This window comes from Carya illinoinensis, chromosome 11 (assembly GCF_018687715.1).
Source record: "Carya illinoinensis cultivar Pawnee chromosome 11, C.illinoinensisPawnee_v1, whole genome shotgun sequence".
Taxonomy (NCBI): Eukaryota; Viridiplantae; Streptophyta; class Magnoliopsida; order Fagales; family Juglandaceae; genus Carya; species Carya illinoinensis.
This window is the reverse complement of record NC_056762.1, coordinates 34,655,603-34,668,982: the sequence shown is the minus strand read 5'-3', so window position 1 is coordinate 34,668,982 and position 13,380 is coordinate 34,655,603.

Genomic DNA, 13,380 nt, shown 5'->3' with positions numbered 1-13,380 from the left:
CATGTATCCTTTAACAACATGAAACAAATAATAATTAAAAATATAATAAATATAATTCATTTAGTTGAAAGATCATAAGAAATCAAAATTACATAAATGAATTTCCATTTACATACCGTAGCCATGTCTTTCTCTAGAGTCTCCCTTTACTTCCTAGTGAATCCCCACTCTTCCATGAAGTCTTTCTTACACTACTAAAATCCCAACTCAGATCTCAACTACAATTTCCATCTAAATGGAAATTGATTCGCTAATATCACAAATTGAAGCCCTCTCATGACAGGATCTCAAGCTAGAACTTGCAATGGAAGAAGCAAAAGAAAAAAAAAAATCAGAATTTGAAATGGTGGGGCGTCTTGCTGCAGCACATCCATTGAGCAGACTTCCAATTAATGCAAGCATAAAAGTAGCATGGAACTTCATATAAAAATATATAATAGAACCTAGAAGCACATATGTTTTTATTCACTTTCCAGTCCCCTCAAGACAAAAACAAAGTTCTCAACCAAGCCCCAGGAACTTCAAAGAACACCTACTCATTCTTAAACTGTGGCCACCAGGATCTACTTTGTAGGAAATTGGTCTGAACCACTCAGCCTTTTTTGTGCAGATACATAGCCTTCCGTTTGACCACATGACTTATAACAATGCTACACATATTGGGAAAGCTTTGGACAACTTACTAGATGTAGAAGCACACACCCAATTTGGGATTACATGCAAAAAGTTTATCAGGATTAAAGTTGAGATCGACAACAACATTCTATTGAAACAAGGTTTCACTCTCCCAAGAGCCTACAACATAGATACATGGGTATCATTTAAATACAAAAGATTGTTGGATTTTTGCTATGCTTGTGGAAGGTTTGGCCATTCTCAAATTTTCTACACTTTCCTAAAAACCATTCCCACACATCTTCCATTTTGCTCATGACGTCAAGCTGACAATCCCAACTCGTCCCTAACTTAGCAAACCGCACCCACAAATCCAAAAATCCCAAATTAAGCATAAGGACCGCATTTGTCCCTCTCCACTAATATGATCTTAACAACCATTTTCACAAAAGCTTCCTTCCACATAATCATTGGGATCTCAACATGCCAACCTCACAACAGACCCATTTAACCAGAGAAACCATTCAGATCAAGAATCAACAAATTTCATCACAAAATGCAAAGGGGAGAGGGAAAATGGTGGAGTATACACAAGATGTATAGAATGATGATTTTCTAGTGATTAACTCTACAGAACTCACTTGTGGAAAAAGTCATGAAAGCATCGGGTTTGCTTTTAAGAACCACTCATCAGTTCAATAGTTGGAAACCTCTCAGCACTTGGCAATTTCGATGCATTTTTCTGCTATACGTGGCAATGATCTACTGTTGCAGAATATTTACTCACCTGAAATCAATCCATTGGCACCAACCATCCCTAGCCTGATCAGAGTAAGATTTAGATCAAACCTCTCATCAAAGGGGGATAATTATAGTCTTCTTCCATTCCCTAACCGATTCGACACCACAAGAAGGGAATTTATCTTGTTTAACAGCTACAAAGAAGCTTGCCTGACGTTCACATTGGAGACAGATGCAATCAGTAGTGCTAGTGTATCAGGCACAACAAGCCAAGCACAAGACCCATCATCTCTCGGCCCAACACAGTGAGCCCATCTCTATTTTCTCTAACTTTATTCTACAAGGCGTATTTCTAAATAAACAAGTCCAATTAGCTACCCAACCCAAATCGAGCAGTCCAATTTTTCCAAGCCCACAATTTATACCAATAGACATTACTGAAAATGTGATCTGTTCCAATAGCACAGCTGCTTCCACAGAGGCTTCCCACTCGACTTTATTCAACTATGAAAGGCTTACTAAAAGGCAATGCATTCCCCCCACACCTGATGACCCACAACCATTAAAGAAAAAGCAACAAAAAAATCAATCCACAAGTGAGGCCAATGAACCAACATAAGATATTCATGATTCCATCATAGATGACTCAACTTTGGCTTTCATGCCATTGGAAATGCAATCCAGATCTATGGGAAAAATTAAAAAAATTCAAGGAGCATTCAAGGTCTACCTCGTACCTTAGGTCACACTCAATCATGTCTGAAAAATCTAAAAAATTGAAGAGGCAAGCTCAAAAATGCCTCCACCAGCTAAATGAAGACAATAGTTTGGAATTGTTGGGGACTCGTCCGACCCAAAGCAATCCGATCTCTAAGGGAAAATATTAGAAAATATATTTCTGATATCATCTTTTTGTCAGAAATCATGATGCTTGTAGAAAGCACCTTATCTATTGTGAATAGTCTTGGCTCCTACTATTTTATAAATTTTCAACCTCTTGAAAGAAAGAAAACCTTATGCTTTTATGGCATCTAGGTGTAGATATTGAATCTATTAATATTAATATGAATGCTATCTCTATTTTGATTTACTCTGATCCTCCTTATCATCCTTGGCTAGTTACATTTGTATATGCTCTTGCTCAGTGGCATTTAAAGCAAGTTTTTGAAAATTTTTGGATTCAATTTTCAAAGCATTCTCGGGATCACGGTGTTCATGTATAGGTGACTTTAATGACCTACTCAACCAATTTGAAAAGTTAGTGGGGCGCCCTTTCATATCCATCTGTACTGGAGGATAGAGGAATCTTATGGAAAGTCAAAGATTAATTGATATCAGTTTCATAGCCCTTCATTTACGTGGACTAACAATAGACAAGGTAGTACACTTATACATGAAAGACTAGATTGTGGTATCGTAAACCGACAATGAAGACTGTTATTCCTAGATGCCATATTGCAACATCTGACTTCTTCTACATTGGATCACTATCTACTACTTTTAAAACCTATAGTTCACCAGCAATGGGCATATTCGTTTAAGTTTGAAGAATTCTGGATTTATGAACTACTTGGTCAAATAATAATATTCTAAGAAGTATAGAGCAAACATTTCACATGAATTCTAGCTTATATACTATGCAAAAAACTCAATGCCATAAAAGACGCACTCAAACACTAGAACAAAGTCCATTTTGGGAAAATTCATGTCAACATTCAATAAATTGAAAGTGAGCATCTTGAAATACAGTGCAGTATCCCATCCTCACAAAATCTGGCAAGAGAAAAATAATTTCAATTTAATCTCCAGGAACAATTGAAGAATAAAGAAATTTTATGGCGTCAAAGATTCAGAATCTCATGGCTAACCACCTTAGATCTCAACACCAATTTTTATCAATTGTTGCCCAGATGACTAACACAAGAGGGCGGTGAATCGAGTTGTATTTAAAAAAATAACAATTATAAATCAAATATACAATATAAAATATAAACAAAATACAAAACAACAATAAATATAAAGAGTAAGGGTAAGAGAGAAGCAAACTCAGTATGTTAACGAGGTTCAGCCCCACTGCCTACGTCCTCGCCTCAAGCTACCCCTTGAAGATCCCCAAATTCACTATTCAATCTCCTTCAAGTGGAGATAGAAACCTATTACACCTTTGAACAATACCGCCACAAAGGATTCGTGTAGAACACCATCTACACTTGCAATCACCTTACACGTGGTGATTCAATTATTTCTTGTGTATAACATTTTCTACACGCACAAGAGTTATACACACCATTTTATTGATACAAGAGTTGATAGTAGGTAGGTTATCAGAAAACATTTCTTAATGAGTGAAATAAGAACAATACAACGCAAACTATATCTTTCTCAAAATGAACAAGGATTAAGGCTGCATGCTCTTGGTGTTATAAATGTGAAGCTCTCAAATGATCTATTTATAGGCATATGAGACTTCATATTCAAATTTAAAAAGATTCACATGTTAAAAACAACATCATTCACTTTTTCAAAAAATTCAAATAAAAAGTTCTTCTTTTTCAATTGTCAAAGACAACATCATTTATTTTTTAAAAACTTCAAACATAATCTTTTACTTTTGACATATGACAAAAGGAGCATACTTTGCTTTTCAAATATTTTAAATCTAATTTTTTTTACTTTTTGCATATGACAAAATGAGCATACTTTACTTTTCAAATTTTTAAACAAAATCATCTACCTTTTGCATAAGTAAAAAAAAAATCAATCACTTTTGAAAATATTCAAATAAAATATATACATGTGAAAGATGACAATCAATCATTTTTAATATTTTCAAAATTCAAACCTTTAATCATGTAATGCACATGTGAAAGATGACAATCAATCATTTTTCAAAATTTTCAAATTTAATTTTCAAAATATTCATGCACATGTGGAAAATGTATTTTAATGATTTATGATAAAAAAAAATTAATTTTGAGTCTTAATCCTAATTTCAAATTTTTAAGAGATTTACAACATTACTCTATGACTTTAATGTGAACTTGTCCCATTCTTGCTCATGTTTATTTTTTTGATGTGCTTGACTCCATTGTATAGACAACTTGAGTTTGAAACTTCTTTATTCTTTGAATTCATTTGTTATCATCAAAATCCATGTGTAAATATATAATTACATAAAGTTTGAAACCTTGGGTTCAACAATCTCTCACTTTTCGATGATAACAAATACTTGATAGAACTTGAAACCTGTATTAATACTTAAGCTCTCCCTGATAATGTGCGTTAGTTTTTCAAGCAAAAATATGAATATAATTCCAAGCATATATAACAAGTTTACTAATTCAAACAATGTTAATGGTCTAACACTTCTCCCCCTTTTGGCATCATTAAAAAAGATCCGCAACAAGTAAATGGATTGAAGAAAACGGTGCATTAGTAGAAACTGTAGATAGTTAAAAAAATGGATCCGTCCATGACATAACAAGTGTGGCTGGAGATTTAAAAAAAATCGCCTGATATTGTTGACAAACGAGATTGAAAGCTCCGAATTTTTTAAAAAATGTCATTTTCACCGATCAGTAAAAAAAAATCACATTACTCCTTGACTTGAATGATAGCTTGTCTTATTCTTTATGCTATATCTATAAAATCAGTCTTAAAGTTCATCCAATCTGTATCAAATTTTCTTCTCATCTCTATAACTCATCTGCATTCCTTCAACATTCTAACTTTAAACTTTCAATTCTTTTCTCAATGGCTCATTCTGCTAATATTTCTCTAGATCCATCCATGTGGTATTCTACACCTCAACCTCCTGTCCTTTCTGTAGCTTCCATTGATGCCATGTTGCAGCAAGAAAATAATAATTTGGCTAATAAGTTAGATTCCGATGCTATCTATGACTTGGTGAGTCTCGGGACTCGCTACTCTTCCTCTATTGTTGCTTTTTCCCAGCGGCTACAAGTCAGAAATTATGAAATTGAAAAGCTCAATTGTACTTCAACAAATTGTTCAAGAATCTCACACAAGAGAATGAATCATTCGGCAGAACAATAAACAGTTGAAATCTCTATTAGATTTTTCATTCCGCTTGCCGGTTTCCATGGATAAGAATGTCATAATATTGTATGAAGAGAATGAGCATCTCAAACATGAGACTAATAATTTTAAGTTTATGTAAAAGTATTTAAAAAATCTCTCTCTATTTTTATTGACTCTAGTCTATCTTTTAAGAGATATTCATAGCATGTATCATACTAATTTCTCTTCTAATCATACATAATTTATCTTCTGGTAAAGGTTTAGTAAAAATATCTGCTAACTGATTGTGTGTGTTTGTGAACTCTAATACTATATCGCCTTTCTGCACATGATCTCGAAGAAAATAATATCTTATTTCAATATGCTTAGTTTTAGAATGTTGTATCAGGTTCTTTGAAAAATTTATAGTAATTGTATTATCACATTTGATTGGAATGTGATTATACATGAGTTTAAAATCTTCAAGTTGTTGCTTCATGTAAAGAACTTGAGCACAACAATTACCCGTAGCAACATATTCTGCCTCAGCAGTAGATAGTGCAACAGAATTTTATTTTTTACTAAACTAGGAAACTAGTGTATGACCTAAGAAATGACATGCCCCACTAGTGTTTTTTCGATCTATTTTACAACCAGCATAATCAGCATCTGTGTAGTTGATTAAATCGAAAAATGTGTGCTTAGGGTACCATAACCCTAGGTTAATTGTACCACTAAGATATCTAAGAATAAACTTAACTGTAATTAAATGTGATTCTTTTGGAGATGATTGAAAGCGTGCACACAAGCACACACTAAACATAATATCTAGTTTACTGGCTGTCAAATGTAATAAACTACCAATCATATCTCGATATACTTTCGAGTCAACTGGTTTACCAGTTTCATCTTTATCAAGTTTAGTTGATGGACTCATTGGTGTTCCAATTTCTTTAGCACATTCCATCTCAAAATTTTTCAGTAATTTTTTAATATATTTTGATTGATTGATGAATGTCTCACTTTTTACTTGCTTAATTTATAATCCGAGAAAGAATGTAAGTTCTACCATCATGCTCATTTCAAATTCTTCCTGTATAGTCTTAGCAAAAACTTGGTACATATTTTCATTAGTAGCACCGAATATTATATCCTCAACATAAATCTTAATAAAAAAAAATATCATCATTTTCATATTTAATAAAAAGAGTTGTGTCAATTTTTTCTCTTGAAAAATCTTTTTTCAATCAAGAAACCATTGAGTCTTTCGTACCAAACTCTAGGAGCTTGTTTGAATTCACATAGTGCTTTTGTGAGTTTGAAAACATAATTTGGGGAAATATGATTTACAAAACCTGAAGGTTGCTCAACATATACCTCTTCATTTATAAAACCATTTAAGAAAGCACTTTTAACATCCATTTGAAAAAGTTTGAAATCTTTATAACAAGCATATGCAAGTAGCATTCGAATAGCTTTTAATCTTGTGACTGGTGCATATGTCTCATCATAATCGATTCCTTCTTCTTGATTGAAACCTTGGGCTACAAGTCGAGCCTTATTTTTAGTAATGATTCTGGATTCATCTTTCTTGTTTCTAAAAACTCATTTTATTCCAATAATAGTATGATTTTTAGGTCTAGGAATAAGTGTCCAAATATCATTTCTTTCAAATTGATTCAACTCTTCTTGCATAGCTAGAATCCAAGATTTATCAAGAAGTGTTTCATCAATATTTTTAAGTTCAATCTGAGATAGAAAAGCAGTATGATTACAAATATTTCTAAGAGATGATCGAGTACTTACACCTCGTGAAGGTTCTCCCAAAATTTGTTCCACTAGATGATCTTTTACAAATTTTCACTGTTTGGTTGCATACTGTATTAAATTTTGATGATCTTTCATGATGGTTTCATGTTGAACTTCCTTATTGTGTTCTCTTTGTTGAGATTGAGACTTTTCGTGTTATTTATACCTCCTATTTTTTCATCAATAGATTTCTTGGAGAGTGAAAAATTAGATTAATCAAATATTACATGCATAGATTCTTGTACAGTCAAAATCCTTTTATTGAATAATCTATAAACTTTACTATTAGTAGAATATCCGATAAAGATACTTTCATTAGATTTTGCATCAAAGTTGCCTAAATTATCCCTGTCATTCAAAATAAAATATTTGCATCCAAATACATGAAAGTAACCAATGTTGGAGTTTTTTCTCATTTCAAAACTCATAGGAGGTTTTATCTAACTTAGATTTTAGCATAACTCTATTTATAATATAACATGTAGTACTTACCGTTTCGGTCCAAAAATAACTAAGCAAGTTGTTCTCATTGAGCATTGTTCTTGCCATCTCTTGAATAGATCTATTTTTCCTCTCTACTACCCCATTTTGTTGAGGAATTCGAGGAGCAGAAAAATTATGCACAAAACCATTTTCATCACAAAATGTTTCAATATTTTTATTAACAAACTATTTTCCCCTATCACTTCGGATACTTAAAATACTATAGCCTTTTTCATTTTAAATTCTCTTACATAATTTGGTAAAGGCATTATGTGCCTTATTTTTTTGAATAAGAAAGATGACCCAAGTATATCTAGAGAAATTATCAACAATAACAAATGCATAATATTTTCTTCCTTGCAACTTTATTTGGTCCAAAAAGATCCATGTGTATAAGTTGCAATGGTCTAGTAGTGGAAATATGTTTCTTGATTTTAAAAGAAATTTTTGTTTGTTTACCAAATTGACATGCATAATAAATTTTGTCTTTAAGAAAATTTGTTTTTAGTAAACCTCCCACAAGATCATTTTTTGAAAGTTTAGAAATAAGTTCCATGTTGGTATGACCTAGTCTTCTATGCCATAGCCAACTAGTTTCATTTTGATCTGAAAAATAAATAGTATCTTGTGAGATAATTTCTTCAAAATCAATTGTATAAACATTATTGTTTCTAAAAGTAATAAAAATAATATTACAATCATGATCATTCAAAATAATGCATTTATTCATTTTGAAAGTAACTGTAAATCCTTTATCACATAATTGATTTATGCTTAAAAGATTATGTTTTAAACTTTCAACAAGTAGAATATCTTCAATTATAAGAGAAGATTTATTACCAATTTTACTTATTCCCACGATTTTTCCTTTCGAATTGTTTCCAAATGTCACGTGTTCTTCTTCTTTAGATCTAAGATAAAAAAAACTTAGTCTTGTCTCCCATCATGTGTCTTGAACATCCACTATCTAAAAACCATTTATTTTTGCTTGTGCATGACTTCATGCATACCTATAAAAACAATTAAAATGATTTTTCTTGGTACCCAAGTTTTTTGGATCCTTTATTTATTAATATTAGAAGAAATAAGATTTTTAGGTACCTATATGCCCCTAATAGTCATTGTATACTTTCTTTCTAATAAGACAAACATGATAATTATGATCATTTCTATTACAAAAATTGTAAATAGTATGTGACATAAATGAAGAAGTTGAGTGATTATAATAGTATCATTTTTTGACAAAATTATTTTTATAAAAAGAATCTTGGATATTAGACTTTGATGTAGAAGGATTATCAAAGAAGTTTTTATAAGATTTGTATTTTTGTTTTGGTATATATCCCAAGCCTGTTTTGTCAAAAACATAACTTTGACTACCAAGAAGTTTTTCAAAATTTCTTTTTCCATTCGTAAAATTTTCAACAATATTTTCTAAATCAGTTTTCTTCTTCTTCAACTCAAGATTTTCATCTTTCAAAATGATGCTTTATTTTCTTAAAATATCAATTTCGTTTGTTAAAAAAGAATTTTTCATTTTCAAAACAGTATACTTGATACTCAATTTTTCAAGTTCCTCATGTACCTCTTCTAAAATATTTTGCAATTTTTCATATGAAGGATTTTCAATATTATCAAGATTTGTTATCTCAATGTCATCTTTAGCCATAAGACAAAGATTTGCTGATTCTTCATTGCTTACTTCACTATCTGAACTACTCGAATCATTATCCCATGTAGCTTTTATTGCTTTCTTGCCCTTGTTTCGATCTTTATTTAGCAGAGGACAATCTGACTTGATATGACTAGGCTTATTGCATTTATAACAAATTAAAGTGTCATTTTTACCTGAATCTTTCTTGGAAAACTTTTTGAAAGATTTTCTCGGATGAGTTTTATTTTTCTTTAAGAATTTCTGAATTCTTCTTGTTATCATCACAACTTCTTTATCTTTATCGTCATTTTCCTCATCTTCATTATTTTCACTTTCATGAGGAACAGTTTTAAGTGCCAAACTCTTCTTTGACTTTTCTTTTTCTTCTCCCTTTTTCAATGTGTACTCATGGGTGATAAGTGACCTGATGAGTTCATTCACTTCAAGCTTCTTGAGGTCTCTAGTTTCAAGAATCGTTGTCACTTTTGATTTCCAGCATTTTGGTAGAGAATTGAGAATTTTTTTTACTATCTCAACCTTGGAATAAACTTTGCTAAGAGTTGTCAAACTGTTTATGATGTTAGTAAAACAAGTGTACATACTAAAAATAGATTCATCAACATTCATCTTAAACATCTCATATTCATGAGTAAGAATATAAATTTTTAATTCCTTGACTTGCGAAGTTCCTTCATAAGTAACTTCCAAGTTATCCCAAATTTTCTTTGTCGTAGTGCAAGTCATTATTCTATTAAACTCATTTCCATTGAGAGTATTAAATAATAAATTTATAGCAGTTAAATTCAAAGTATAAGGTCTATTGTCTTTACGATCAAACTCTTCTTCTTCCTCTTTGACCTTTACTCCATCAACCACTTTTGTTGGAATATAAGGTCCATTTACAATGTATTTTCATATTTTTCGACCTTGAGCCTGAAGAAATATTCTCATTCTAACTTTTCAGAATGAGTAATTGTCTCCACAAAAGAGAAGAGGCCGACTGCTAGATTGACCTTCACCAAATGAAACTGCAATGTTAGTCATAAGATTTTAACTCAAAAGATAGTTAATCTTATAATATAGCTCTTAACTCTGATACCAATTGTTGCCCAGATGACTAACACAAGAGAGGGGGTGAATTGAGTTGTATTTAAAAAAAATAACAATTATAAATTAAATATACAATATAAAATATAAATAAAATACAAAACAACAATAAATATAAAGAATAAGGGTAAGAGAGAAGCAAACTCAGTATGTTAACGAGGTTAGGCTCCACTGCCTACGTCCTTGTCTCAAACTACCTCTTGAGGATCCTCAAATTCACTATTCAACATCCTTTAAGTGGAGATAGAAACCTATTACATCTTTGAACAACACCGTTACAAAGGATCTGTGTAGAACACCCTCTATACTTGCAGTCAACTTACACGTGGTGATTCAACTATTCCCTGTGTAGAACACTTTCTATACACACAACTGATACAAGAGCTGATAGTGAGTAGGTTATCAGAAAATACTCCTTAATGAGTGAAATAAGAACAATATAGCGCAAACTATATCTCTCTCAAAATGATCAAGGATTAAGGCTCAATGCTTAGAGAAGAGAGAATAAAAGCTTTAAATGAATGTTGTATGCTCTTGGTGTTATAAATGTGAAGCTCTCAAATGATCTATTTATAGGCATATGAGACTTTATATTCAAATTTAAAAAGATTCACATGTCAAAGACAACATCATTCACTTTTTCAAAAAATTCAAATAAAAGGTTCTTCTTTTTCAATTGTTAAAGACAACATCATTTAGTTTGCAAAAACTTCAAACCAAATCTTTTACTTTTGACATATGACAAAAAGCGCACACTTTACTTTTCAAATCTTTTTAAAAAAAATATTCTACTTTTTGCATAAGTCAAAAAAAGTATCAATCACTTTTGAAAATATTCAAATAAAACATGCACATGTGAAAGATGACAATCAATCATCTTTAATATTTTCAAAATTCAAACCTTTGATCATGTAATGCACATGTGAAAGATGACAATTAATCATCTTTCAAAATTTTCAAATTTAATTTTCAAAATATTTATGCATATATGGAAAATGTATTTTAATGCTTTATGATAAAAAAAATTAATTTTGAACCTTAATCCAAATTTCAAATTTTTAAGATATTTACAACATTACTCTATGACTTTAATGTGAATTTATTCCCTTTTTACTCATGCTTGTTTCCTTGATGTGCTTGACTCTATTGTGTAGATAATTTGGGCTTGAGATTCCTTTATTCTTTGAAGTCATTTATTATCATCAAAATCCATGTGTAGATATATAATTATACAAAGTTTGAAACTTTAGGTTCAACAATCACCTATTAACTACTATTTGAAGGTGGAGCAATGTGATCGACTCTATTAAATTGGTCCCAAGTAATTGGTCAATGAATCAATCTATTATTAAATCTACTTTCATTAATTATTTCCGGTCCATACATACTAGTACAAACCTAATAGCCCTGGGCCAACTTAAAAATCTTTTTGAAAAGCAAGTGACGGATCAGGAAATGACTTCCTTAGTGCTATCCAGTAAAGATGAGAAATTTGCAGCTCCAAAAAATATTTCAAATAAAAAAGCCCTAGGACTAGATGGAATGATTGCTCCCTTTTATAGACATTATCTAGCTAATTATTATCAAAAGTGAAGTCATCGATGCAGTGAAAAAATTCTTCCAAAATGGTAAACTTTTGAAATAGATGAATCATACAAATATTGCTCTCATCCCAAAAATTTCCAATCCAAGCTCACCGTATCATTATCGACCAATCAATCTGACTAATGTCATTTACAAGATCATTACTAACATTATGGCCAACCATTTCAAAACCATCATTCCTTACATTATCTCCCATATTCAAACAACTTTGTTCCTGGCCACATAAAAAAAGAGAATACGATGATTGCCTTTGAGTTGTTTCACCTCCTGAAGAAAAAATCGAGGAAAAGTGGACTAAAGGCAATAAAACTTGAAATGAAAAAAACTTTCGATTATGTAGAATGAGACTTTCTTTCTGTTTATAGTGATGAAATTTTTGGGATTTAGTAATACTTGGATCAATCGGATTGAAGAATATGTCACAACAACATCATTTTCAATCCTTATTAAAGGATCACCTAGAGGTTTTTCCAAAGCTCAAAGAGATCTCAGGCGAAGTAACCCCATCTTGGATTTTTTATTTATTTTGAGCATGGAGGTGCTATCCAGACAAATAACCATATTAGATGTCCAAGGAAGATTTGAAGGTATTTGGCCAAGTAGAAACAATTTTCCAATCTTTCATCTATCATTTGCGAATGATCTAATCATTTTCAGAAATGCAAATAAAAAAAATTCTTAAGTAATATTCAAAAATTTGGGGAAATATCAAGATTGTCCAGGACAAAAAATCAATTTCAACAAGTCCTCAATCTTCATCACTAGAAATACCAATCCCACAATCAAAACTGCAGTCACTCAAATATTGCCGTATAAGCCATCCTTATCTAGAATGAAATATCTAAGACTTCTAAACTCTTTCAATAGAGCCATAAAAGGGAGTTTCAAAGATTTAATGGAGAAAATCAACAATATTTTATAGGGTTGGAAGTCAAAATTACTTTCACAAGCAGGTAGGATAGTGCTAATCAAATTGCATGGTGGCAATCACAATTACTTCATATCAAATGTTGTCTCTTATATATGTTGCCAAAATCAGTGTGCAAGTAGTTGAATACAAGATTTATAAATATTTGGTGGGGCTTCCCTAAAGATGAGAAACATAATTTGACTTTGAAGTCATGGAAACCTATCTATCAACCTAAAAATTCAGGTGGGCTCGATCTGAGATCAATGGAGAATATGAACTTAGTTCTTCTAGCAAAAATAGGATGGGAAGTGAGCCAAGTAAATACTAGTTTATGGCATGAGGTCTTCTAAAAAAAAAAAAAAAAAAATCAATACAACATATTTTTGGAATGTACAACCAAAACATCGAACTCATGGTTATGGAAGAGACTTCTCAA